The 25,288-nt window shown below is 39.5% G+C and overlaps 1 protein-coding gene across 14 annotated transcripts in view; it reads left to right on the top strand.

Annotated features, from left to right (window-relative positions):
* The first annotated feature begins 552 nt into the window (after positions 1-552).
* SPECC1 (sperm antigen with calponin homology and coiled-coil domains 1) overlaps positions 553-25,288 on the top strand; it is a 269,219-nt gene continuing 244,483 nt past the window's right edge. For 5 of the 14 annotated variants that reach the window (XR_009222645.1, XR_009222643.1, XR_009222642.1 and 2 more), the window contains exon 1: positions 1,319-1,352. The gene's annotated coding sequence lies outside the window, so the exon portion shown is untranslated. Of the gene's footprint in view, positions 580-1,145; positions 1,163-1,300; positions 1,353-25,288 lie in introns of those variants that run through there. The other 9 variants (XM_058559623.1, XM_058559630.1, XM_058559635.1 and 6 more) reach the window with 7 other exon arrangements.

The raw sequence follows: 25,288 nt of genomic DNA, 5'->3' as shown, positions 1-25,288 counted from the left end.
TAATGCCGCAGGTGTGATGAGGTCTCTTGGCAAGGAGGAGAGGGGCTGTAGAGCAGCTGTTCTCAAACTTGAAGGTACAGTACTTCAGAATCATTTGAAGGGCTTGCAAAATGCAGATTTCTGGGCCCCACACCAAGAGTTTTTAATACAGTGAAAACTGAATAGCCTTGCAAGGATGGAGAATTTTTATCAAGTTCCCAGACGATGCTGAACCTGCTGGTCTGGATACCGCACCTCGAGAACCACTATCTCGAGTGAGGACAAGGAGCCCATGGCCCGACTGGGGCGCTCTAACATTTATTAGCCGGAAGCGGAGGTGAGCCCTTGAGGGAGACAGGGGCAGCAGGGGCAAGAAAAGACCACCAGCAGCCGGCAGACGGAGAGCCGCGGCGGGGAGAAGACGCAGAGGCCCCTGGACTACATCTCCCAAGGAGCCCCGCGCCGGCTCGCGCCCGCCCCCTGGAGACGGCTCGGGGAGGCGCCGGCCGGTTCCCGGGGACCTTTCGCCCAGCATCCGTGAGCGCGGGGAGCCGCGGCTGCTGCGGGCTGCGGCGGCGCCGCGGGGACCGAGCGGAGCCGGTGAGTAGGAGCCGCGCGGGCCGCCCCTCCTCTGCGCCTTTTCAGTCGCGTCGTCTTCCCGGGTTCCGGGGTCCGGGGGTCCGGGCGCGGGGGTGCAGGACTGCCCCTCTGAGAGGGAGGACGCGCTGCCGTCGTCGCCGCGGTGGCCCCGGTCCCCCTCCGCCCAGAGCGTCCCGTCCCCGGCCCGGACCGAGGTCCTGCCCACCCAGCCGGGAGCGGCGGGACGGGTGCCGCAGGTGGCAGCGGCAGGTGGCCGCCCCCTCCCTGCCGGGCTCCGGGATTGGCGCAGGACAGAGAGCCAGGTGACTCCCGACGACTGCGGCCCTGGGAGGCGCCCCTAGCCCTCGCCGCGCTGGGACAGGTGCGTGGGCGCGCCGGACCCAGGGTCCCCGGCCCCTGGGTGCCTCCCGCGCCCTCCCTGGTGCTGTCCTTGGGGTGCTGTGTGGTGTCGGAGACCGAGCAGCCCGTGGCCATCCTCGGCGTCCACAGAGCCCGGTCCCCCTCTTGCCCTGGGGTGACCCGGGAGGGGCGCGGGCTGGGCGTCTCCCGGGTCGGCTGGCGGTGCCACAGCGCAGTGCACCTGGTGAGCCCTGGGGACCGTTTGGGTGCTTAGGGGTGGCTGGGGATGAAGAGCCCGTCAGGAGTGCAACAGGAACAACCTGCTTTCCAAATATTTTTAAAATAAAATTAGTTTTATGTGCTTATCTTTTTTTCAAGGAAGTTCGACCCTGAATACGTTATTTTTATTTTGTGGAAGCTCCATTTGCCCTCACGTAAGTTTATATAATAAGCACTATACGGTTTGAAAAAAATATTACTGTGAAGGTGCTCTTCCTTGCCCTCTATCGGAAGAATGATGTTGGACTGGTTGACATGCTTATCCATCAGGAACTGCGGTAGCTGGAGGCAGGAGATAAAGTGTTTTTGAGTGGAGGCACATCTCAGCCGTTAAGAACAAGTTTTGGTTTTAGAAGATTTTTGTCATCCAGTTTCAAACAAGATGTTATTTCAACGTTTAAGATGCGGGAGGAGGGTGGGAGCAAAAGCTTGCCAGTCCTAATACCTTACTCTACAGAAAATAGCTTTGCATAACTAACGCGCAAAGCAAGCAAATTTAATTTGGTATCGGAGCCTCCATACCAAACTCGATGAGTTTTAATAGTTTTAATAATTTTTCAGTTGACTTGTTTGGCTGTTCTAGGTAGACAGTTTTATCTACTGTTAAGAAACAGCAGATATCTCTTTCTAATGTTCGTACTTCTTATTTCTTGGTCTTTCATTGACCACCCTCTACAGTGTTGACTATTAAGCTTAAATAGGACATTTTTGTCTTGGCTTTAGGAGCACGCTCCCAGAGTATCTTTCACTAAGTATATTCTTTATCGTATTAGGTTAGTTTCCATTTTGTTGATTTTTCCCCCCCAAATGCTTTTGTATAGCATGCATTGATATGACCGTGTAGTTTTCTTCTTAAAATTGTTAATATAAGTGATTATACTGCTAGGTTTTCTGTTTCTAAAATCCTGGGATAATTTAAAATACACTTTTGGGTTGTGTGATAGATTTAATTTGCTAACAGTTTATTTAGGGTTTTGGTATCTATATTTATAAGTGAGATTGGTATATACTTTTCTCTCTCCCCTCATTTTTATCTGAGTTAATACTTAAGGTTATGTTGTCCTCATTGATTAAGCTGGGAAACTTTCCCTCATTTTCTGTGCTCTAGAGCAGAAGAATGATCTGTTCCTTGAAGTTTGGCGGAATCTGACTGCAGACTGCCTGAGCTGCTCGTGGTGTGTTTTTTAAGAAGTTGGTATCAGTATTTAACTACCTTTTCAATTTTTTCCTTGATCATTGATTTTTCTCAGGTTTTCTTTTTCTTCAGAGTCAATCTAATACTTTATATTTTCCTAGAAAATCATTAAGATTGTTGAAATTTAGTATATGTTAGCATAATGTCTATAGTATTCTGTTGTAAGAAAACAAACTCTTCCCTATCTGTGGTGTGTTCTCTTTCTTGTTCATGCTTTTGCTTGTGCTGTTTCTCTTTTTTAATTCGTCAGACTTGCTTAATACTTGCTTATTTTATTAGTCATTTCAAAGAACCAGCTTTTGGATTTATTGATTAATCCTATCGATTTTTATTTTTCAATGCCGTTAATTTCTGGGTTTTTAAAAATAATTTTATTTATTTATTTTTTCCCCCCAAAACCCCAGTAGATAGTTGTATGTCATAGCTGCACATCCTTCTAGTTGCTGTATGTGGGACACGGCCTCAGCATGGCCGGACAAGCGGTGCGTCAGTGCGCGCCCGGGATTGAACCTGGGCCGCCAGCAGCAGAGCGCGTGCACTTAACTGCTAAGCCACGGGGCCAGCCCAAATTTCTGTTTTTTATCTTTCTACTTAATTTGAGTTTATTTTATTCAAGTTCTAGCCTCTTGAATTGAAAGCTTAGATCATTTATGTAATCAGTCTTCCTCCTGAACAAGGCACAGACTTGAATTATCCCATTCCAGTCTCCTCCTGTTTGGCCTTAGCTCTATTTTTATTTAATCCTTCAAATTAGACATTATTGCTGCTGTTATTATTATTATTTTCTAGGTCAATATTTATTATATTTAACTACCTGTTTACCATTTTCTTCATCCTTCTTGGTCACAAATATTTTCTTTGGATCATTTTCCTTCTCCCTGAAGTACATTCTTTACAAGTTCCTTCAGTGATGATACACTTTCTGTTTTTATACTATCTGAAAATGCCTTTATTTTGCTGGCATTCTTGAATTTTGGCTTCACCAGGTTTCTTTATTCCATTGATTTCAAAGTTATTTTTATATTTTTTCTAGCATTTTTTAAAAGACCTTTTAAAAACCTTCCAGCTGGAAGGTTTTGAGATCTCTGTTCTGCCATATTGCTGAAAGAAAGATGAAGATTAAAAACAGAAATTAATTTGTAGTCTAATGAACTGTCAGTTTTAGTGACTTTTCCCTGTACAAAGTTATATATTTATCTCAAATTTATTAATTATAATTTATGTTCTCTGTATCCTTAACTTATTTTTTCTCTGTTTGACCTGTTGATTCTGAGAGTTATGTTAAAGACTTCCACTATGATTCCTAGTGGGTTTCTTTTGTTCTATTTCTATTAGTTTTTGCAGTATATATATTTATGGGCCACCCATAAGCAACGTAAACAATATATGTTTATGTTGTATTTTTGAAACTGATGCTTAAAGCTTCATAATTCTTTTGTCTTCTTGGTGAATTGTACCTTTTGGGAATAAAATATTCATCGTATTTAATTATTTTTGCTTTTAATTCTGTTTTGTCTGATATTAGTATTGCTACATCTGCTTTATTTTTGTTAGCGTTTATCTGGCATATCTTTTTCCATTCATTTCTTTTCTGTGTTTTGTTTTAGTTGTGACTCTTGTGATTAGCTTATAGCTAGATTTTGTTTTATTACTTAATGTTTGTCTTTTTAAAAAAATTGTGGTAAAATACACAACACATAAAATTTACCATCTTAATCATTTCTAATTGTACAGTTTGCTAGTGTTAAGTATATTCACATTGTTGTGCAACCAATCTCCAGAAATTTTTCATCTTGCAAAATTGAATCTATGTCCCTTAAACAACCCGTTCCCCCCTCCCCCCAGCTTCTGGTAACTACCGCTCTACTTTCTGTCTCTATGAAATTGTCTGTTCTAGGTACTTCATATAGTATTTGTCTTTTTGTGACTGGCTTATTTTACTTAGCGTAATGTCCTTAAGGTCATTCCATGTTGTAGCATGTGTCAGAATTTTCTTGTTTTTTTTTTTTTTTTTTTAATTTTACTTATTTATTTTTTTTGGTGAGAAAGATTAGCCCTGAGCTAACATCCACTGCCAATCCTCCTCTTTTTTCAGAGGAAGATTGGTCCTGAGCTAATAGCTGTGCCCATTTCCCTCTATTTTATATGTGGGATGCCTGCCACAGCCTTACTTGATAAGCGGTGCATAGGTCTGCGCCCAGGATCCGAACCTGTGAACCCTGGGCTGTCGAAGCAGAGTGTGCAAACTTAACCATTATGCCATGGGGCTCGCCCCAGAATTTTCTTGGTTTTTTGAGGCTGAATGATATTCAATAGTATGTATTTACCACATTTTGCTAATCATTTCATCTCTTGGTTGATTCCATATTTTACTTATTGTGAATAATGCTGCTTTGAACATGGATATACAAACATCTCTTTGAGACCTTGCTTTCAATGCTTTTGGGTGTTTACCCAGAAGTGGAATTTCTAGATTGTATGGTAATTCTATTTTTAATTTTTAGAGGAACTGCCATATTGTTTTCCACAGCTGTACCATTTTGCATTCCTAAAACAGTGCACAAGTTTCCAATTTCTCCTTATACTCTCCAACACTTGTTATTTTCTGGGTTTTTTTTTTCTGATAGTAGCCATCATAATTGGTATGAAATCTTTGTCTTTCAATAGGAGGCTTTAACCCATTTATACTTATTTTGATTACTGATATTTTGGGGCTTATTCCTGTCATCTTATTTTATATTTTCTATTTTTTATGCTGATTTCCTGCCAGCCTTCTTTCCTAACCTTTTGTTAGATCGACTGAGTTTTTCTTGTTCCATTTTATCCCTTTCAAGACATGGAAGTTACAGGTATTATTCCTACTCTGCTTGTGGTAGGTACCCTTAAATTTGGGGACAACCTTTTATTGAGATGTGGCATAAATGTTTAAAGGTACACACATCTTAAGTGTATAGCTTGATGAATTTTGACCAACTGAATGCATGTATAAGCAGCACTCAGAACAAGAAACAACCTTTCCAACACTCGAGAATTTGTCCTTCCATAGCTCATTACCAAGGGTAACCACTATCATTTCTAAGACAATAGATTAGTTTTGCCCATTTTTGTACTTTATAACAATAGAATCATGCAGTATATACTCTTTTATGTTTAGCTGCTTTCCATCAACATTACGTTTGTGAGATCTGTACATATTCTAGAGTGTAGTTGTGGTTTGTCCGTTCTCATTACTGTATATATTCCATTGTTGGTATAACCACAATGTAGATATCCATTCTATCTTGATTGGCATTTGGGTTGCTTGCAGTTTTGAGCTATCATGAATAGTGCTGCTATGAACATGCTGGTATGTGTCTTTTGTTGAATGTATGTATGTGTTTCTGTTGAGTATATTTCTAGGAGTGAAATTGCTTAGTCATAGGCTGTGCATATGCTCAGTTTTAGTAGATACTGCCAAACAGTTTTCAACAGTGGTTGTACCAACTTAGGTACTCTAGAAGCATATGTGGTTGCTGCACATCCTTGCCAACTCTTGGTAGTTTCTGTCTTTTCCGTTTTAGTCATTCTGGTGGATATCACATTGTGGTTTTAATTTGGATTTCCCCTATGATAAATGAAATTGACCTCCTTTGATACCTTTAAGTTTTCACGTGTGTCTAAACATTTTTTTCTCTTGATGTTTAAAGATAATCTGTATATATGAACTCTTCATGAATAAAGCAAGAAAGAACCTTAGAATGATTTTAATTCTGCCTCATATTAAGATCTGCTGAGATTTTGGGTTTTTGTACATTGGGCATAAACAATGATAAGTTTTACTGATTATTTGCTCATTAGTTATAAGTTTTACCAATTGTTTGCTCATCGTTGCTTGTTTCATCTCTTATTTTTCTCCTTGTTGGATTCATTATTTGTTTTGCTTAAATGAGTCCTTAAGTGTGTTTTTTTCAGAGATTCTGTGGGTGGTAAACTTTCTGAACCCTTCCATGTTTAAAAATATATTTTTTATTTCACTTTTCAACTGAATACTCTTGACTGGGTATAGGATTCTAGGTTAAAAACTTCTGAATTTTGAAGATAATTTTCCACTATCTGCTGACATCTAGTGTGGTTGATGAGAAATCTATGCAGTCTGATTCCCATTTCTTTGTAGTTAACCTGTCTATTTCTCTGAAGCTTTACAATTTTTTTCCTTAGTGTTTTAAAATTTCCCCATTATTTGTCTAGGGATGAATCTTTTTTGTTGTTCTTGCTCAGTGCTTGGTGGTCCCTTTCATTCTAAAGATTAATAAATTTCTTTGGCACTGGGGAAGTTTCTCTTTGAGTATTTCCTTGCCTCAATTCTTTTTATTTTCTGCTTCTGGAATTGCTATTAAATGAGTATTAAAAATTCTCAATTTATCTTTCATGTTTCTTGACTTTTCTCTCAAATGTTCTGTCTGTTTATCTTTATGGGCTGCATTCTGGGAGATTCCTTGGCTTGATTTTCCAGTTCACTAATCTAGTGTTTAGCTTTGTCCAGTCAACTCTTTAGTCCTTCTGTTGAGTGTTCTTAAATGTTTATCCTATATTTAATTTTCAAGGTCTTTACTTTTTTAAATTTAATTTTTGGCATAGATAAGATATTCAGTGTTCAAAAATCATACTATATTAAAAAGACATAAGTGAAAGGTCTGTCCACCACCCCATACCCCTATCTACGTAGGTCTCCCTCACCCCACAAGTACATAACCACTGTTATTCGTTTCTTATATATCCCTCCAGAGTCTCTTTATGCAAATATAAGCAAATATGAATTAGATTCTTCATTCCTCCTTTTCTTTTTTTCACAAATAGTAGCATTATTCCATACACTGACCTTTACCCTGCTTTGTAATTTCACTGTGTGTTGCAGAGATCTTCATCTATTAGTTAGCTGCTTGCTTTTCATAGGTAGAGCGTTCCCTCAAATATTTCCAAGGATATCTAATAGTTTCTTCTATGTGCTCTATTAACTCTCTTTCCTTAGATGTATGTTCTCCTGTTGATTTGGTATCCCGTTTCATGACATTGACTAAAAACTTGATGATCCTTCCTTTGTGTGCTCATCTTTGAGTTGGAGAATTCGTGCTTTCCTGCCTGTCCTATTTGCCATAGGCTGCCTCTGGTGGTTGTTGAAGAGTTGTGACATGCTGCTGAGTAGAGTGGATATTCCAGGTGAGGGAGTATTTGTTGTGGGCTGCTCAGTGTATGTGGGGAAGGGTCCAACGGCCCTGGCCATCTGACTGCTGTTCCCCAGTTCATCACTTTGTCACATTCCATCCTTGCCCCTCTTTCTCTCTGCTGATTTGGAGCCTGAAACCCATTACCATTTCCCACTGCATAACAGCCTCCTCCCAAGCTTGTATTGGCTGTGGTTTGCTCAGGCAATCTGATTCTAAGTATTCTCTACCTCTCAGAAATTTCTTAGATGTTTTAATTGGCTTGTGGCACTGTTTCTTGTTTTCCAGGTCTCTTATTGAATTAGTGTTTTGAAAACAATATTTCTGCCGTTCCAAAGAATTTTAAGACACTCAGGAGGCAGAAGTATATGTTTAGTCCATTATCTTGGTCCAGTCTCCAATATTATCTTTTCTCCAATATTATCTTTTATCTTGAATTTATTTCTGTATGAGGGGTCCCCAAGACCACCCCCAGATTCTATAATTCACTAAGAGGTCTTACAGGACTCAGCATGTCACCATACTCATGGCTGTGACATATTACAGTGACAGGATACAAAGCAAAATCAGTGAAAGGAAAAGGAGCAGGGAGCAAAGTCTGGAGAAAACAAGGGGCAATCTTCCAAGAGTCCTCTCCCAGTGAGGTCACACAGGACGTGCTGATTCCCCCCACAACGAGTTGTGACAACACACTCAAGTGAGGGAAGCTCACTAGAGACTCAGCGCCTAGGGTTTTTACTAGAGCTGGTCATGTGGGTGCTCTCTGCCTAGCACATGCCAAAACTCCTGCTTCCCTGAAGGAAAGCAGATGTTCAGCATAGACCACAGTGTTTGTGTAAACAATTTGTACAAACAAACCATAGGCACAGTGAGCCTCTCTTATCAGTTCTGCAAATGTTAGGAACCCTTCCAGAATCTAAGTTCCCCAGATGCCAGCCAAGGGCTGACCAAGGGCAAGCAGGCCTTTTTAAGAATAGCACTCTCAGGCCTGCTGTGTTAACTCTTTTCTACAAAATTTCCCTCCTATTTTCCACAGAAAAAGATGGATACCATACCTGGAAATGACTTCTCTCAGCCATATTGTCAAGTGTTTTTTGCCCTCTCTGAGGAGAGAGCAGCATTTTTGAGTATTAAGATGCAAATGATAAAGAACTGTTTCCTGACTTTGGAAGAAGCCAAAGTATGGCACGTGCCAAGTAGCCTTGAAGGGATGTCAGTGGCGGAGCATGGGGAACCACTCAACCGTTTTACATTACTGTTTCTCTAATTGTTCTTTGGTCACTTCAAGATGATAGGTGGCTCATCATCAAACACAGCAGTCTGAAGCTTAGTATACTCCTTTTCCACAGACAGAATCCATCACCTTGTCCGTGACAGTCTCTGTTTCCCAGACTCTGGCCATAGGTCTGCTCATGGGGAGTTTCATCCCTTCTCTTCCGTGGCTGTGTTAGATGGTTTTGTTGCTTCTCTTTGTGACTGTCTGCATTTAATCTCCCACAAGACTGAGAATTCCCTGAGGACTGAACAGCAATAGTTATATACCCTCTGCCTCCCTAGCAGGGTGACGTGCTTGTAGTTGGTGCCTGTTAATGCTTGTTGAAAGATCAGCTACAGGAATTGGGAAGCAGTCTCCTCTTCATTCTGTCCCCTGCTTAACACATAGCTGATTTTTGTTCTGTGCTGAGGATGGTGATGTAAAAGCATCAAGCTGACATTAACTGCTTGGGTTGCCTATCTGTTTTCCCAAGAGGCAGATGGTATAATTAAATATTTTAGTTTGAAAGGCTTTTTGAGGTCACTGAACCTGCATATGGGCTTAGATTGTCAAACCATCTTTTCTAACTCTACGGCTGTATCTAGTTGTAGACCTGTTTCCTTCCTCCTCCCATGTTTTTAGACCTCAGGTGTGGGGAATTGAATTAATCATCTTCTCATTCCTAGCCCTTTATCATCATTGGTCTGTGCAAGCCCCTCTCTTGTTTACTTGTTCATGCATTCCTTGGTTCATCTATTCAGTCATTCATTCCTTTTTCTTCTGTGTACCCCACTCTCATTCTCTTCCCCCCATAGCCAACTATTCTAATGTGTTTAATACCTATGCTTTTGTTTTATGAGTACTTAAAAATGTATATTGTTTTGTATGCATGTATTTTTAATTTACATTAGTGTGTCATGTTATAGCTCTTACTCTGTTTCTTAGTCACTCACTACCATGTTTTTATGACTCATTCCTGTTGCTATGTGACTATCTGCTCTGTGTATCCTCCACATTTGTCTCTCTCTCTCCTGGTGATGACACCCACATTGATTCCTATGCCCAGACGCTACAAACAAAGCTGAATTAAACTCTTGTACATGTCCCCTATGGACTGTGTGAGAATCTCTTTGAGATTTAGACCCAGGAGCAAGATTGCCTGGTCATAGAGGGTGCCTGTGCTTAATAGAACCAAGTAACTGCAAGATGGCTCTTCAGAGGGGCTGCAACATCCTGCATTCTCCCAGCAGTGCACAGGCTTCCAGAGACCCTTATCTCTGCAAACACAGCATTTTCCAGCTTTCTAATTTTTAGCAGTCTCACTCTTTTTATTTACATTTTCTGATTAACACCAAATTTGAGAATATCTTTATATATCCTTGTTATCTTTTTGAGTTTTCTTTAACGTAAATTACCTGTTCATGCTTTCCCCATTTTTTAATCGGGATTTCTGACTAGAATATTTTAGTCATTAGCCACTTGTTGATTTTTGGACAATGTGAATAATTTCTCCTGATGTTATGTGTCTGTTAACTTTGCTGTTGGTATCTTTGCTGAAGAGAAATCCTTAATTCTATAATCAAAACAACCAGTCTGCCCCCAGATCACAAGATAAATAGCCTGTGTTTTTCTATGAAATTAGTTTTACCTTTTGATATGTTGATTGATAACATTTTAATAATCAAGACATTTCACACAAAAATCCAGCTTCCTAGCTTCCGTTGAGTAAGTAGTATTTCGGTGTTGGCTGGAGTAACTCGGTGATGGGTTCCTCCTTTGGCTAGGACACAGGCTCCCCACCACCCGGCTGGCCTCATTCATTCCCTTGACCTCCTCCTGGTCCGTGCAGTCTTTTGAGTTTATGACCAGCCCCTGCTGTATGTGAAGCAATCCTTTGAAAATAAACAGGCTTGGTGATAGTGTTCATGAAGATGTTCAGCTTGATTATGGGACGAAGTGGACTTGGAGTTGACAGCACGGCCGTGGTTGCTGTATGGCATGATGTCGAACGAGTGTCAATATAGTAATAGAAAACAGACTGAATGTGCTTACCCTCTTTCAGCAGTAGTAACTCATTCTTTTCAACCTTCTCTGGATTGTTTCTTGTTTTGATGCAGAAAAACGTAGTGAAGTCTGCATATGAGTGGAAGCTCTAACCTAGGATCTAAAAGTTTTTTCTATAAAGAGCCAGATAGTAAATATTTTAGGCTTTTTGGGATCGTATGGTCTCTCTCACAACTCAGCTCTGCCCTTCTAGCTCAAAAACAGCTATAGACAATATGTTAATGAATGTGGTCCATTTATTTGATCCACGTTTGGCCCATAGACCATAGTTTGCCAAGTTAATTTTTTCTTTCTTCTCTTGTTTCTGAGGTGCAAGGTTATAACATTCACCTAATAACTACATAGCAAGTACCTACTATGTGCCAGTGCTGAGATTATAGTGATGGGTAAGACACAAATTCAGTCTTTAAGCTTGATGTCTGGGTGGGGAGATAGACGAGTAAGGGTAACAGGCCAGGACAGGGTGAGCACAGAATTGGGCATCAGGGTTTAGAGTGGGGCATATCAGGTAAGACTTTATATAAGGAGGTATCTAAAATGAAGGAGGAAGAGGAATTAGGTGGGACAAGGGGCAAGGGCCTTTTTGTACTTCATCTGTAAAATCCAAGATGTGCTAGTTTTACTCCAGATAGCTGGAAAGTAGCCATGAGGGTTTTGTGGAGCCATGGAACAGGGGAGTTGGAATAGAGGTAGTAGGGGTGGTAAGCAGCCAAAAAGTGGGCGGCAGGAATGACAAAAATGAGATGGAATAAAAAATCCACACGTAGAATCACGAATGCTTAAATCATCAAAGGTTGATGGTGACAACTCCCATGCTATTAAAATGTGTCAGAAAATAAGAAAACAGAAAGCTTCCCAAGTAATTTAATGAAGTTAAAATAACCCTGATAGAGAACAGTAGAAGCCCACAAAAGTAAACTATAGAACAAGTTTACATATGGATATATGCAAATATCCTAAATAAAATAGCAAAATGAATTCAGCAGTATTAACAGAGTAATAAACTTTGACCAAGTAGGTTTTATTCTGGGAATTCAAGAATGCTTTGATATTAGGACATATGTTAGTTTAATACATTATGTAAATAATAAAAGGGGAAAGCCATATAATCACCTTGAGAGATACTGAAAAAGCGCTTAATAGAATTTTTTTTTTATTTTTATTTATTTATTTTCCCCCAAAGCCCCAGTAGATAGTTGTATGTCATAGTTGCAACTAGAATCATAGTTGCACATCCTTCTAGTTGCTGTATGTGGGACACAGCCTCAACATGGCCAGAGAAGCAGTGCGTCGGTGCGCGCCCGGGATCCGAACCCGCGCTGCCAGCAGCGGAGCGCGCGCACTTAACCGCTAAGCCACGGGGCTAGCCCGCGCTTAATAGAATTTAACTTTGAATCTTGTTATCCCTTGAAAAGCTTTCATGTGCCCTGCCTTCAACTTGTGCAGTCTCCGCTGCCTGGCTAACTTTCTCACCTTCTTATTTCTCTGGCAAATCCTTGCTCATTATTTCTTTAACTTTTCGTTCATCATGTCCTTTGTGAATCCTTTCTTGTGTACTCTATGTGGAATAAGTTATTCTCTTCTCTCTAGTCCAGTAACACTCTCTTCATATCTCTAATCTTGCATTTCAGTTGTAAGTTTCTCTCACTACTTAGTTGATTTCCTTCTATAGGAGCCAGGTACTGTGTTAGCCACTGGAGGTACAAAGATAAATTAGACAGTGCACAGGTTATTTGCCTGTTCACCCGCAGACTCATTCCCTACCCTTCTCTTGCTCGTCTCTATATTGGAGGGAGCCAATTCCTGCCAACTGTATTTTGTGGGCTCTCTCTGGCTAAGGGTGGCTAGTGGGAGGCACTAGTGGGAGACTGGAAGGTAAGCGGAAGGGAGAATCCAGGGGCCTTCTCCCGTGTTTTCTGTTTTGGACAGTTCATCAGGAGTGGTTCCAGCCCCAGCTGAGTGACACTGGCCTCTGGTTGCTGGTGATACTGTCTCCTTCCTCTGTCCATCCAGCCTTAAGCAGGCGGGAGGTGTCCCACTGTTGCTAACCTCTGGGTTCCCTCACCATCCCATTTGGCTTTTTAGCCCTTCCCCAAACCTTGTAACTAGTTTCCATATTAAATTCCTTCTACTGAACAACCTCTCTTGAATTCTGTTTCCCTCACTGGACCCTGCCTGGTATAGATAAGAACCCTACTTCTGTGTGCCCACCATCTTGTAGGACAAAGAAACATTAAAACAACTGTAATTTTTGTCTGTTCGATGCTGCTTCCTCTCTTCTTCTGGAAGTAGACCTCACTTTGGACTCAGGGATTGGCCATGACCCAGATTGAGACCATCACAGAACTTCATTCTCTCTGTTCACAAAGGTTTTTCCAAGGGTAATCATGTCATCAGAACCAGGCTAATCACTTTCCTTCGGATTGTTCAAAATAGAGCCAGTAGAACGAGAGGCCCCCTTTGTTCCCTGGAGTTATAAGGGTGTTCTAGCTCCACGGGAGCTGGGTGTTTGTTTTGTGTAATGTATGTCTCCAGTGCATAGTGAGTGCCCAATAAATATGATTTCATAAAATCTAAGATGCCATCAATTTTAAAACAATTATTTTGTGTTCCACTAAAATAAAAAAAAATACTGTCAAACTATGACACAATGCTTTTTATTATGTGTACTTTTTAGACTTATTAAAAGATCTTTTAGACTTATTTAGACATCAATTTATATCATATACCGGGCCGGCCCCGTGGCTTAGTGGTTAAGTGCGTGCGCTCCGATGCAGGCAGCCCGGGTTCGGATCCCGGGCGCGCACAGACGCACTGCTTCTCCAGCCATGCTGAGGCCACGTCCCACATACAGCAGCTAGAAGAATGCGCAACTATGACATACAACTATCTACTGGGGCTTTGGGGGAAAATAAATAAAATTATATCATATACCATTCTTGTACCTATATAAAAAGGAAAATATAAGTGAAATAAATTAGTTAAGGTATTTCTAAAACTTCCCCACATTTGGAGTTTCCCTTTTTTGTTTGTTTGTTTGTGTTTTTTTTTTTGGAGTTTCCCTTTTGAATCACTTTTTGACTCCAAGTCATTTGTGTCTGTGATTTTTTACAGATAACGTCCCCCCTGCCATCAAAAACATTTGTAAAGTACTGGTTGTAAAAGCTTTCCTCCATTGTCTCCAGGATTTTCTTTTGAGCTTGTGACATCCATTCTGCAAATTTAATGCTGGCACTTCCTTGATCTTAATTGAAGGCACTAACCGAAGGTGTTGATAAAACAACCAGGACTCACATTTCTTCTTTGGTTGTCCTTACTTGGTTTGTAGGCTGAAATATTACAGGATTGCAGCTACCTTTGAGACCACTTGAAATGAAAACTATGTCTCTGTGCTCTTTGGTGAGGTTATTCTGTAACTAACCGAGTTTGCACACGTGCTGACATTGACCCGCCACTAGCAGCTGTAAGAGGCAGGCTGATTTCGGGGATATTCAGATGTGTGTCTTAGCATTGATGGACTGTGGTATTTGTGCAGTTAATTACTCTAATGAACCTGATGCTGCATGAACCCATAGCTCCCGCTGAGAGAAGGAAGGCAATACGCAGAAAGACGTGGAGAGTGGGTGTTCCCAGATCCAGTTCTTCCTTAGGCCACATCCACCTCTGTGCTTTCCATGGTTTGTTTATGAAAGCTGGTGATCCTTCCCTTCTTTTTTTGTAAAGCTAGTTCAGATTAGTTTAATGTCCCTTGCAACCTAGAGAATCATGACTAATACAGAAGCTTATAAAATGATTATAAACTATGTGGTGTGTGTAGAAATTAAACATATATACAACTCTCAGAAGTAGCATCAAGGAGAGAGAGACTGACTCTTTCAGAGGGTTCCCCACAGGAGGAGGTGTTTAAGCTTTGGCTCCCCTTGGCATTCCCAGGCAAGGCGAGACCTTCCTCTTAGATGCTTCCCAAGGACCTTGTACACACTCATGCTTCAAGTTATTTGTTTCCACTCTGTCTTTCTCTCCGTTTTCTGTTTCGTAAGGCAAGAATCACAGACCCAATAAATAATTGTTGAACAAATGAGTGAATGAGTTTTTAGAAATGAAGAGAAATTGCTCATCGACGGAAGTGGGAATGGCAGTCCAGGAAGAGAAACTAGAAAGTGCAAAGGCAGACAGGCATGGAAAAGCAAGATGTGTTCTGGAAATTAGATGTAGTTGGAAATGCTGGAAGGTGAAGTTCAAAGCTGAGATGGTAGGAGATGAGGCTGGAGGGATGGGCAAGGGCTAGAGGACAGGGGCTTATGTGTCGTGTTAAGATGCTTGGACCTTATTCTTTAGGCAATGGGAACCATTGAAATATTAAAAGAAATTTTATTGTGGTAAAATGTATATAACATAAAATTTACCTTCTTAACCGTTTACAGTGTATAATTCAGTGGCGTTAAGTACGTTCACATTGTTGTGCCACCATTGCCACCATCCATCTCCAGAACTATTCCAGCTTCCCAATCTGAACTCTGTATCCGTTCAGCAACTCCCCATTCTCCTCCCTGCAGCCTCACAACCACCCTTCAACTTTCTGTCTCTATAAATTTGACTATTTCAGGTACCTCGTATGAACCACTGAAGTATTTTTAACATGCAGTATAAATGGATCTGCATTTTAGAATATTTATATTGGCAACTTTTTAGAGAATGGATAAGAGGAGAAAGAGGCTGAGTGTAGGGAAGCCGGTTAGGAACCTAGATGATGCAAGGCCAAGGCTTTGGCAGTGGGGATGACAAGAAAGGAAAGGATATACCACTCAGGGTATAGCATCCTCAGGGCCCTGGGTGTGGGAGTGAAAGAGAGGGAAGAGCCGGTTGTGACACCATTCTTCTCTGGCTTGGCTGATAACCAGGTGTGTTAGGGAATCCAAGAAGAGCTCCAGGTTTGGATGGGTAGCAGAAGCGTGGTAGGTATCCTGCCCATGTACCCATCTACTTACTACTTCTGTGTAAGTAGTAAGTAGCTGGCCTGACTTCCAACTGTTAGCACCTGCATTTCTTTCTTTGCCTGAGGACTTTCTGGTGCCCACAGGTGCCTACTTTGTAACTCAGAACAGCAGAGTGGAAGTGTCAGGAAATTAACACTCTCCCAACTCCCCAGAAGCTCTCAACCAAGGTTAATGGAGTCAGTGTACAACTACCCCTAGCTCCTTGTTCCTCCAGTGGGATGATGCTGACGCTCGTATTTTATGTGCTGATTCCCAGAGTTCCCCAGTGGGATTATTAAGCTTCAGGTACCCACAGTGGTAGCTTGCTTGATGAAGCACACTTAATCAGCTGCCTTTCATTTCCTGTCTCACCTTCTCACTCCCTTGCCCATTTTCTCACACCTCCCAAATAAACAATTGGCTCTCAAATCTTTGCCTTAAGGGGGTAGATTTGGGGGAACCCAAACTAAGACAGGGTCTGGAGAAAATGATCCATTTTACATGTGGCATCTACGTGGATGTGTCTGTTACACAGTTGGAAATCTACGTGTCTCATTTAAGGGAGATATGGATTTGGGAATACAAATCTGTTCTTGGAAGTTAAAACCACGGAGTGGGTGAGATTGCCTGGGAAGAGGTAGGATGGAGAAGAGAACTGAGGCTGGACTCTTGGGGAACCCTGACCTTTAAAGTAGGAACAAGAAGAAGAAGATTCTGAAGGACTAGAATGGATCAGCCAGAATGGAAAGAAATCAGTAGAAAGGAGAGGAAAGAATTAAAGTGGAGTGGAGGGTGGGGAAGGTAGGAGCAGGATTGGCCTTGAACCAGGAGCTCTGTCCTTCTCTCAAAGCAGAGGGCAAGGAGCGAGGATGGTAAACAAAGGTTTATTTGTTTTGCTTTGCCTTAGTGGAGGATGCATTGTTAGCTACTCTCAGGAGTAACTACAGGCACAATTTGTGACGTGGGTGGTTTCCATTTGGTGACCTTCAAATTTTTTTCTTTTCTCTTCAAATTCTCAAAGTCCCCTGACACTTTCATAAGAGAAGCAACATTCTCTGCCTGAAGACCAGCAACTGCAGTGTTCTGTGTCCCAGAGGGGAGGCCAAATACAGGCTCACGTCGAACACCTAGATGGGCTGTTTCCCATTCTCTCCAGTGCCCGCCCTGTGATGAAGAAGTATCCCTCACTGCACTTGCATGTCCCCTCAACTTAAACACAACAACAAAATACCAGCTTTATTGAGATATAATTCACATACTATACAATTCACCTATGGAAAGAGCACAATTCATTGGTTTTTAGTATATTCACAGATATGTAAAACCATCACCCACCACAGTTAACTTAAAAACATTTTTTTATCACCTCTGAAAGAAACCCTGTATCCTTTAGCAGTCACCTCTCTATCTTCCTGTTATGGACTGTAGCGTGTTCTCCCTAGAAATTCATATTGAAGTCCTAGCTCCCTAAATTCATGTTGAGGGCTTCACCTCAGAATATGACCATGTTTGGAGATAGGGTCCTTACAGAGGTGATTAAGTTAAAATGAGGTCATTAGAGAGGGCCCTAATCCAGTACGACTGGTGTCCTTATCAGAGGAGGAAATCTGGACACAGACACACACAGATGTGAAGACACAGGGAGAATATTGCCATCTACAAGCCAAGGAGAGGGACATGGAAGAGATCCTTCTCTCACGGCCCTCAGAAGGAACCAGCCCTGCCAACACCTTGATCTCGGACTTCTGGCCCTCAGAACTGTGAGGAAATAAATTTCTGTTGTTTAAGCCACCCAGTTCGTGAAACTTTGTTATGGCAGCCCAGCAAACTAATATACTCTCAGTCCCCTCACTGACCATCCCTAAGCAACCACTAATCTACTTTCTGTCCCTATAGATTTCCCTGTTCTGGATGTGTCATAGGTGTGGAATCATACAATATATGGTCTTTTGTGACTGAATTCTCTCACTTTGCATAATGTTTTCAAAGTTCCTTCATGTTGTAGCATGTAACAGTACATCATTCCTTTTTATGGACAAATAATATTCTAGTTTATGGATCTATCACATGTTATTTATCCATTCATCAGTTATGTGCATTTAGGTTGTTACTACCTTTGCTGTTATGAATAATGCTGCTGTACATACCCATGTGCAAGTTTTGATGTGGACATGTTTTCATTTCTCTTGGATATATACCCAGGAGTGGAATTGCTGAATCATATGGTAACTCAATTTTAATCATTTGAGGAACTACCAAACTGTTTCTAAAGGGCTGCACATTTACATTCCTACCTGCAGTTAATGAGGGTTCTGATTTTTCCACATCCTTGCTAATACTCGTTATTATCTGGGTTTTTTATTGTAGCCATTCTGGTGGGTGTGAAGTGGACTCTCGTTGTGGTTTTGATTTATATTTCTGTGATGACTAGTGTTGTTGAGCATCTTTTCATGTCTTTATTGGCCATTTATATATATGTATCTTTTTAGGGAAAGATATATTAAAAGTCTTTTGCCCATTTTTAAATTGAGTTGTTTGTTGTCTTGTGGTAGGAGTTGTTTATATAATCTGGATATTAAACCCATATGAGATACATGATTTGCAAGTAGCTTCTCCCATTCTGTAGGTTGTCTTTTCACTCTCTTGATGGTGTGCTTTTAAGCAGAAAAGTTTTTAATTTTGATGTAGTCCAATTTATCTATTTTTATTTTTGTTGTGCTTTTGGTTAGAATTTTTTACCAAATCTAAGCTGTTTAGAATTTACGCCTATATATTCTCTTATAAGAGTTTTATAGTTTGAGCTCTTACATTTTAATCTTTGATCCATTTTGAATTAATTTTTGTAGAAGGTGTGAGGTAGCTGTCCAGCTTTATCTTTTGCGTGTATCTCCCCGGCTGTCCCAGCACCATTTGTTGAAAAGACTGTTCTATTCTTTCCTTGTTGAATGGTTTTGGCACCCGTTTTAAAAATCAATTCACCATTGATGTTTGGGTTTATTTCTGGGCTCTCAATTCTGTTCCGTTGATCTATATGTTTATCCTTGTGCCAGTACCACACTGTCTTGATTAATATTGTTGTGTAGTAAGTTTTGAAATCGGGAAGTGGGAGTCCTTGCTCTTGTTTTTCAAGATTGTTTTGGCAGTTCTGGGCGCTTGCAATTCCGTCTGAATTTTAGAATCAGCTTGTCCATTTCTACAAAGTAGTCAGCTGAGATTTTGATAGGGATTGTGTTGACTCTGTAGATCAATTTGGAGACTATTGCCATCTTAACAATGTTAAGTCTTCCAATCCATGAACATAGGATGCCTTCCCATTTATTTAGATCATCTTTAATTTCTTTCAACAATGTTTTGTAATTTTCAGAGTATAGGTTTTGCACTTCTCTGGTTAAATTTATTCCTAAATATTTTATTCTTTTTGATGTTATGGTAAGTGGAATTGTTTACTTAATTTCATTTTTGGATTGTTCATTGCAAGTATATAGAAATACAATAGATTTTTGCATATTTATCTTGTATTCTACCACCTTGCTGAACTTGTTTATTAGTTCTAATAGTTTTTTAGTAGGTTCCTTAGGATTTTCTAAATACAAGGTCATGTATACTATATTGTAGCAACTCTGGGTACTGATCTCTCCCTCTGGAACTTCTTATTTTTATTTGCTTGTTAGTTTAGTGACTGCATGGATTATTTTAGTGAAGTCTATTTCCCCCCAACAGTGTTAAATCTTTGGGGTTGCTCCTTAGAAAGGCACAGCTTTGCGTATGTCCACAGTCACCCTTGGATGACAGTGGTATTGGTAGGGCTCTCCTTCTCTCTTTCCTTGTTCACACCCAGCTGTTGAACTCCATTAATTGTTGGCTGATTGCTCTTTTGTCTTCAACAATGTCCTGGGGCATAAATTGCTCTAAAAACAAATCTAATCGAATTCTGGCTCCATTCAAATAGCTATTCAAATAGTTCTGAAGTTAGTATTTGATATTTGTTCTGATCTCAGGAGGGCTCCTGTGTCTTCTGGCAGATTGATCTTTTTATTCCTGTCTCTAGAAATTTTCTTTGCTCTGAAGTCTACTTTATTTATTATATATAGCCATTACTGCTTTCTTTTGATTAATGTTTGCATGATATATTTTTTTACCATTCTTTTAATTTCAGCTAGCCTGTATTGTTATATTTGAAGTGAGTTTTTTGTAGACGTGTTTTTAAATCCACTCTGCTGATCTCTGTTTTAATTGGTATAATTAGATGATTTACATTCATGTAATTATTGATGTGTTATGGCTTAAGTCTGCCATCTTGTTTATTTATTTATTTAATTTTGTTCTGTTTTTCATTTTTCTGTTTTCTTTCCCTGTGTTCCTGTGGATTATTTGAACATTTTTTAGAACTGCATTTTGCTTTATCTAAAGTGTTTTTGATTGTGGCTTTTTGCATATTGTTATTAGTGGTTGCTCTAAGCATTACGTTATATATGCATAACTTATCACAGTCGATTGATATGATTATTTTACCACTTGAGTGAAGTGTAGAAACCTTGCCTCTCTTTACTCTCCCCATCTATAATTTTCTACCTACATTTAGAACCACGTCAGACAGGGTTATAATTTTTGCTTCAACTCTCAAACATAATTCATAAGTCTAAAGAGGAGACAGAAATTTTCTTGTAATTACACACGTTTGTTATTTCTTCCTGATGTTCCTAGATTTCTTCTTTTATCATTTCCTTTCTGTTGAGAGAACTTCCTTTAGCCATTCTTTTGGGATAAGTTCGCTAGCAACAAATTCTCTTATTTTCCTTTATCTGAGAATGTCTTGATTTCTCTCTGATTTCTAAAGGATATTTTCTTTGGATATAGGATTCTAGGTTGACAGTTCTTTTCTTTCAGCACTTGAAAAATGTGTTACTTTCTTCTGGCCACTATGGTTTCTGATGAAGAATCTGCTGTTATTTGACTTGTTTTTCCTCTAAAGGTAAGTGTTGTTTCTCTCACTGCTTTCAATATTTTTTCTTTGTCTTTTAGTCTTTCAGAAGTTTGATTATGATGTGTCTTGATGTGGATTTGTTTGAGCTTCTCAGTTCGGGGTTCAGCTTTTTGAATCTGTAGGTTTATGTCTTTTGCCAAATTTGGAAAGTTTTCAGCTGTTATTATTTGAGTACTTTTTCAGCTTCCACTCTTTTTGTCTCTTTCCTGGACCCTGATGACATAGTGTTAGATCTTTTATTGTAGTCCCACAAGTCTTTGAAGCTCTGTTCTTTTAATTTCTATTGTTTTATGTTCATTGGTTATTTCTGGCTGGAGTAGAGCATTTATTGTCTAAATGCTTTGTGTTATTAGCCTGCCCCTTTTCTGGTCCTTCGGCAAGAGAGCAGGCTTTTCTTGGGGCTTTTATGTCTGTGCCCTGTGGTATTTCCAGATGGCCTGCTTGTTCAGCTCAGGTATATGTGAAGCAAAAAGAAAACCCAGGGAACTCACCACTGTATTGTTCCTTGGGCCCCAAGTTCCCTCGACAGTCTGGCTTCTTCTCTCCATCTTTTAGAACCTTCTTATATTTATTTTATATCTAATGTCCAGGGGTTTTAGTTGTACTTAGTAGGAAGAACAGGGAAAAGTGTGTCTATTCCATCTTCTCAGAAGCCCAAGTCCATGCCTTGTGTTTTATTAAATTACTTTTGCTTTTTATGAAAGTGAACCTTCTTTTAAGAGGCAAGTTATCCAACAGAGTGTCCCACATTCTGAATTTGTCTAATTCTTCCTCATGATTAGTTTCACACAGTTTCAGGAGAGGGCTACACAGGTGATGCTGTGTGTCTCACCGTATCACCTGAGGAGGCATGCAGTGTCAGGTGTGGTCATGGTAAGCTTGATCACTTCCTTTTTGATCTGTCTTCCTTTTTGTAACTGATAAATTGTCTGTGGGGTGAAACTTTGAGATTATGAGAACATCCTCTTCCCCAACAACCTTTTATTCAGTGGTTTTAGCATGTTTTGGTGACTATATTAATGTTTACAAAATATTGATTTTTTTTCTAATTCTGTCATTTCCTTTACATTTATTATTCTGTACATTTCTGTAAAGAAGAGCTTTATCTTCCTTGTCCTTTTATTCTTCTTTTAGTATCAATAAGTGTTTAACTTAATCTTTTATAATTCATTACTGTCATTATATTTTTTTGTTAAAATTGTGCCAAATAGGCCGAATTGAGTTCCTTCGGGTTCATTCCTATTGTCCATTTGACATGGGCCCCTTAGTCTTTGGGCCACACAATGGCCTTTGGGCCACACCACACGATGTCCCAGACTCTTCTTATTTATTTCATACTCTACACCTGGAATCAGCTATTTCTCCAAGGATCCTTGCTTCCTTTTAGTAGGAAATGGTATTTAGAAATGTAGATATGTTTCTAAGGGAAAAGAGTGAGAAGATAATGTACTGAATTAAAGTAGTAATTGATAGTCATAACTGCTCCTATTTTCTTGGTGACTTAGGTTCTTATTCAAAATGAGGGAGCTAGAGTTTCAGTATGATAGTACTTTGTGAGCTCTGTCTGCCCTGTAAGACTGGATTTCTTGGGAGCCAGGCCCGTATCTTTTCCATTTTTATATTCACAGTGGTTAGCACAGTTTCTGGAACAGAAGAGGCATTTAATAAATATTTGGACTTAAATTCTGCTAACTAAACTCGTAAACTATTCATCTTGTATCAGGTATTTTTCCAATTTTCTGACTTTGTAGAAAATAGTAAAGGATCTGAGAAGAAGGTACAGTGGAAATGTTCATCTGTTGCGGGCAAATTATTATGTTTTAGAACTTGTTTCTCTTGCTGGATGGCAAGCATTTTATTGGCTTCAGCATGCTAAAATGGCTATAATAAGATCTGAGGCTGTTCTTACCAGGTAATAGTAAGGACATGACTCACTTTGAGTGATTGCTGAAGGTGACTTTCAAAGCTTCAAGCTCGCAATAGAGGTGTGTAGTGTATGACTGGCAACTCAGCCTCTACATAGGAGACCTAGGGTTTTTCTTTTGCTGACTGACACTCCTACCTTATTGCTTTATGACTTTTAAGTCAATTGCTCAATTTCTTTTCCTCATTTTCATCTGGAAAAGAGTGTGACAGTATCCTAAACAAATTGAATTTAGATGTAATGAGAAAAACGTATAGAACTCTTTGCTATGTAGTAATTAAATAAAAGCTGTATTATAAGCACAGAACTTGGTCATTATAAGTAGCAACAAAGAAAGCCTAACATCATATCCTAGGGTTTGTTTTTATTTAAAGGAGTTGTCCTGTGGCATTTTAACAAGAGTTCCAAATGAAAGGGTACTTGCAGGCTGAGTCTGGCTTTGAGACTGTAATGATAATGGGACTGTAAGGTTATAGTTTTTTCAGTTTACTTTAAGTGGGTTTTGGCAGAAGGCACATGTAAAGTGGATTTATTTATAACCTGCATTTTGAGTGAAGGAACAGAACCTAAAAGGGAAGACTAAAATATTACACACCATATTTATCAAGTAAAGGGTGAGTGTATGTATTTTTTTTGTATGATTATGAAGAAAACTTTTCTCCCATCATCTTTGGCAGAGTTAGAGGTATTCTCTGTGTGTCTTAGATATCAAAATATGAGAAAAGTTGGGGATCTTTTAGACCCAGAGTTTAAAGAAATATTTTGTTTCCTGAATTTAATTTCATTTTTCAAAAAGTAGTTTTTGCTTGGTATAAAAATTGCAAACAATATAGATGTATGACTCAGTGAAAATTCCCAATATTCTTCAAACTGTTTTGTTTCTAGTCTTCCAAAAGTTTTCTGTGTATACATAGTAATATTTAATACATATTTGTTTTCAGAAATCTGCTCATACTAACATAATCACGCTGTACTGCTGCTTGGTTTTGTTTTCACGTAACACACATCTCTGTGTGTCAGTATGTGGACATCTGTATCATTCTTTTTGATGGTTGAATTCTGTGGATGTACCCTCATTTAGCCAATATCTTGTTGATGGACATTTGGATTATTTCTCATTTTTTCCTATTAAAAACAACGCTTTAGTAAACATCGTTATGTGTATATATTTACCCAGTTATGTATTTTGATAGAATTGATATCTAGGAGTAGAATTACTGAGACAAAAGTTGTGAATGTTTAAGATTTTGCCAATTGTTCTCCTAAAGAGTTGATCAATTTACAGTGGCTGAGAGTGCCTCCCTCTAAAAACTACATCAGATGCTCCCTTTTCGGGCCGGCCCCATGGCTTATCGGTTAAGTGCGTGCGCTCAGCTGCTGGTGGCCCGGGTTCGGATCCCGGGTGCGCACCAATACACTGCTTCTCTGGCCATGCTGAGGCCGCATCCCACATACAGCAACTAGAAGGATGTGCAGCTATGACATACAACTATCTACTGGGGCTTTGGGGGAAAAAATAAATAAATAAAATTATAAAAAAAAAAAAAAGAATGTTGCATGCATTGCTGGCAAATGCCAACAGAGTAAGATGGCTGAACCAATGGGTGCAAGCAACATAGATTATTTAAAAAAAAAAAAAAAGATGCTCCCTTTTCTACACTCAAAGTACCCTGTATTTCTCCTCTGTAGCACGTCAGAATTGCATTTAAATAATTATGTACTCATTTAAAAAATCCCCCCCTCCTTATTCACCACCTAAACATATAAGTTCTGTGTGGACAGAAACATTGTTTCTGTATTATTCATATTTATATCTCTAGCATCCAGCATAATTCCTTACACATAATGTGTACTCAGTAAATAATAAATATTTCCCCGCAACCTCGCCAACGCTTGATATTATCAGTGTTTGCCAGTCTGACAAATATATCATAGATTGTTATTTTCTATGTATGTTAAAGTTATTAACCAGTGTGAGCAACCTTTCACATATATTTTTTAACCATTTATATTTCTGCTGTGTTCTTTTCTCTTTTTTCTACTGGACTGTTTGTCTTATAATTGACTCAAAGAGCTCTTTATATTGTAATGTGATACTAGCAGAGTTGCACATATTTTTATCTGGTTTGTTGCTTGTCTTTTGAATTTGTTTATGGTGTTTTAGGCCATATAAAAGTTTTAAATTTTTGTGTAGTAAAATTATAAATCACTTATTTATGGCTCTGGATTTCATGCTGTGTATTGAAGGGTGTTTCCCACTCTATGCCTTTAGATTTTCATCTAATACTTTTTGATGGTTATGCTGAATCTACGTTGTCAAAATACATAACCATTTCTTACTCTACAGTTTCCCTTGTAATAATCATTTTGCCTTCGTTTTCTGGGTAGATATATATTTAACACTTATACCAGTCCTCCTGGTGAAGTCTCTGTGGACGCTTTGCTTGGCTAATGCTTGTTTGCTGGGAGGTTCCTCAGAAGGATCCACAGGA

Source organism: Diceros bicornis, chromosome 18 (genome assembly GCF_020826845.1).
Source record: "Diceros bicornis minor isolate mBicDic1 chromosome 18, mDicBic1.mat.cur, whole genome shotgun sequence".
Lineage (NCBI taxonomy): Eukaryota > Metazoa > Chordata > Mammalia > Perissodactyla > Rhinocerotidae > Diceros > Diceros bicornis.
This window is presented reverse-complemented; position numbering and strand designations above follow the sequence as displayed.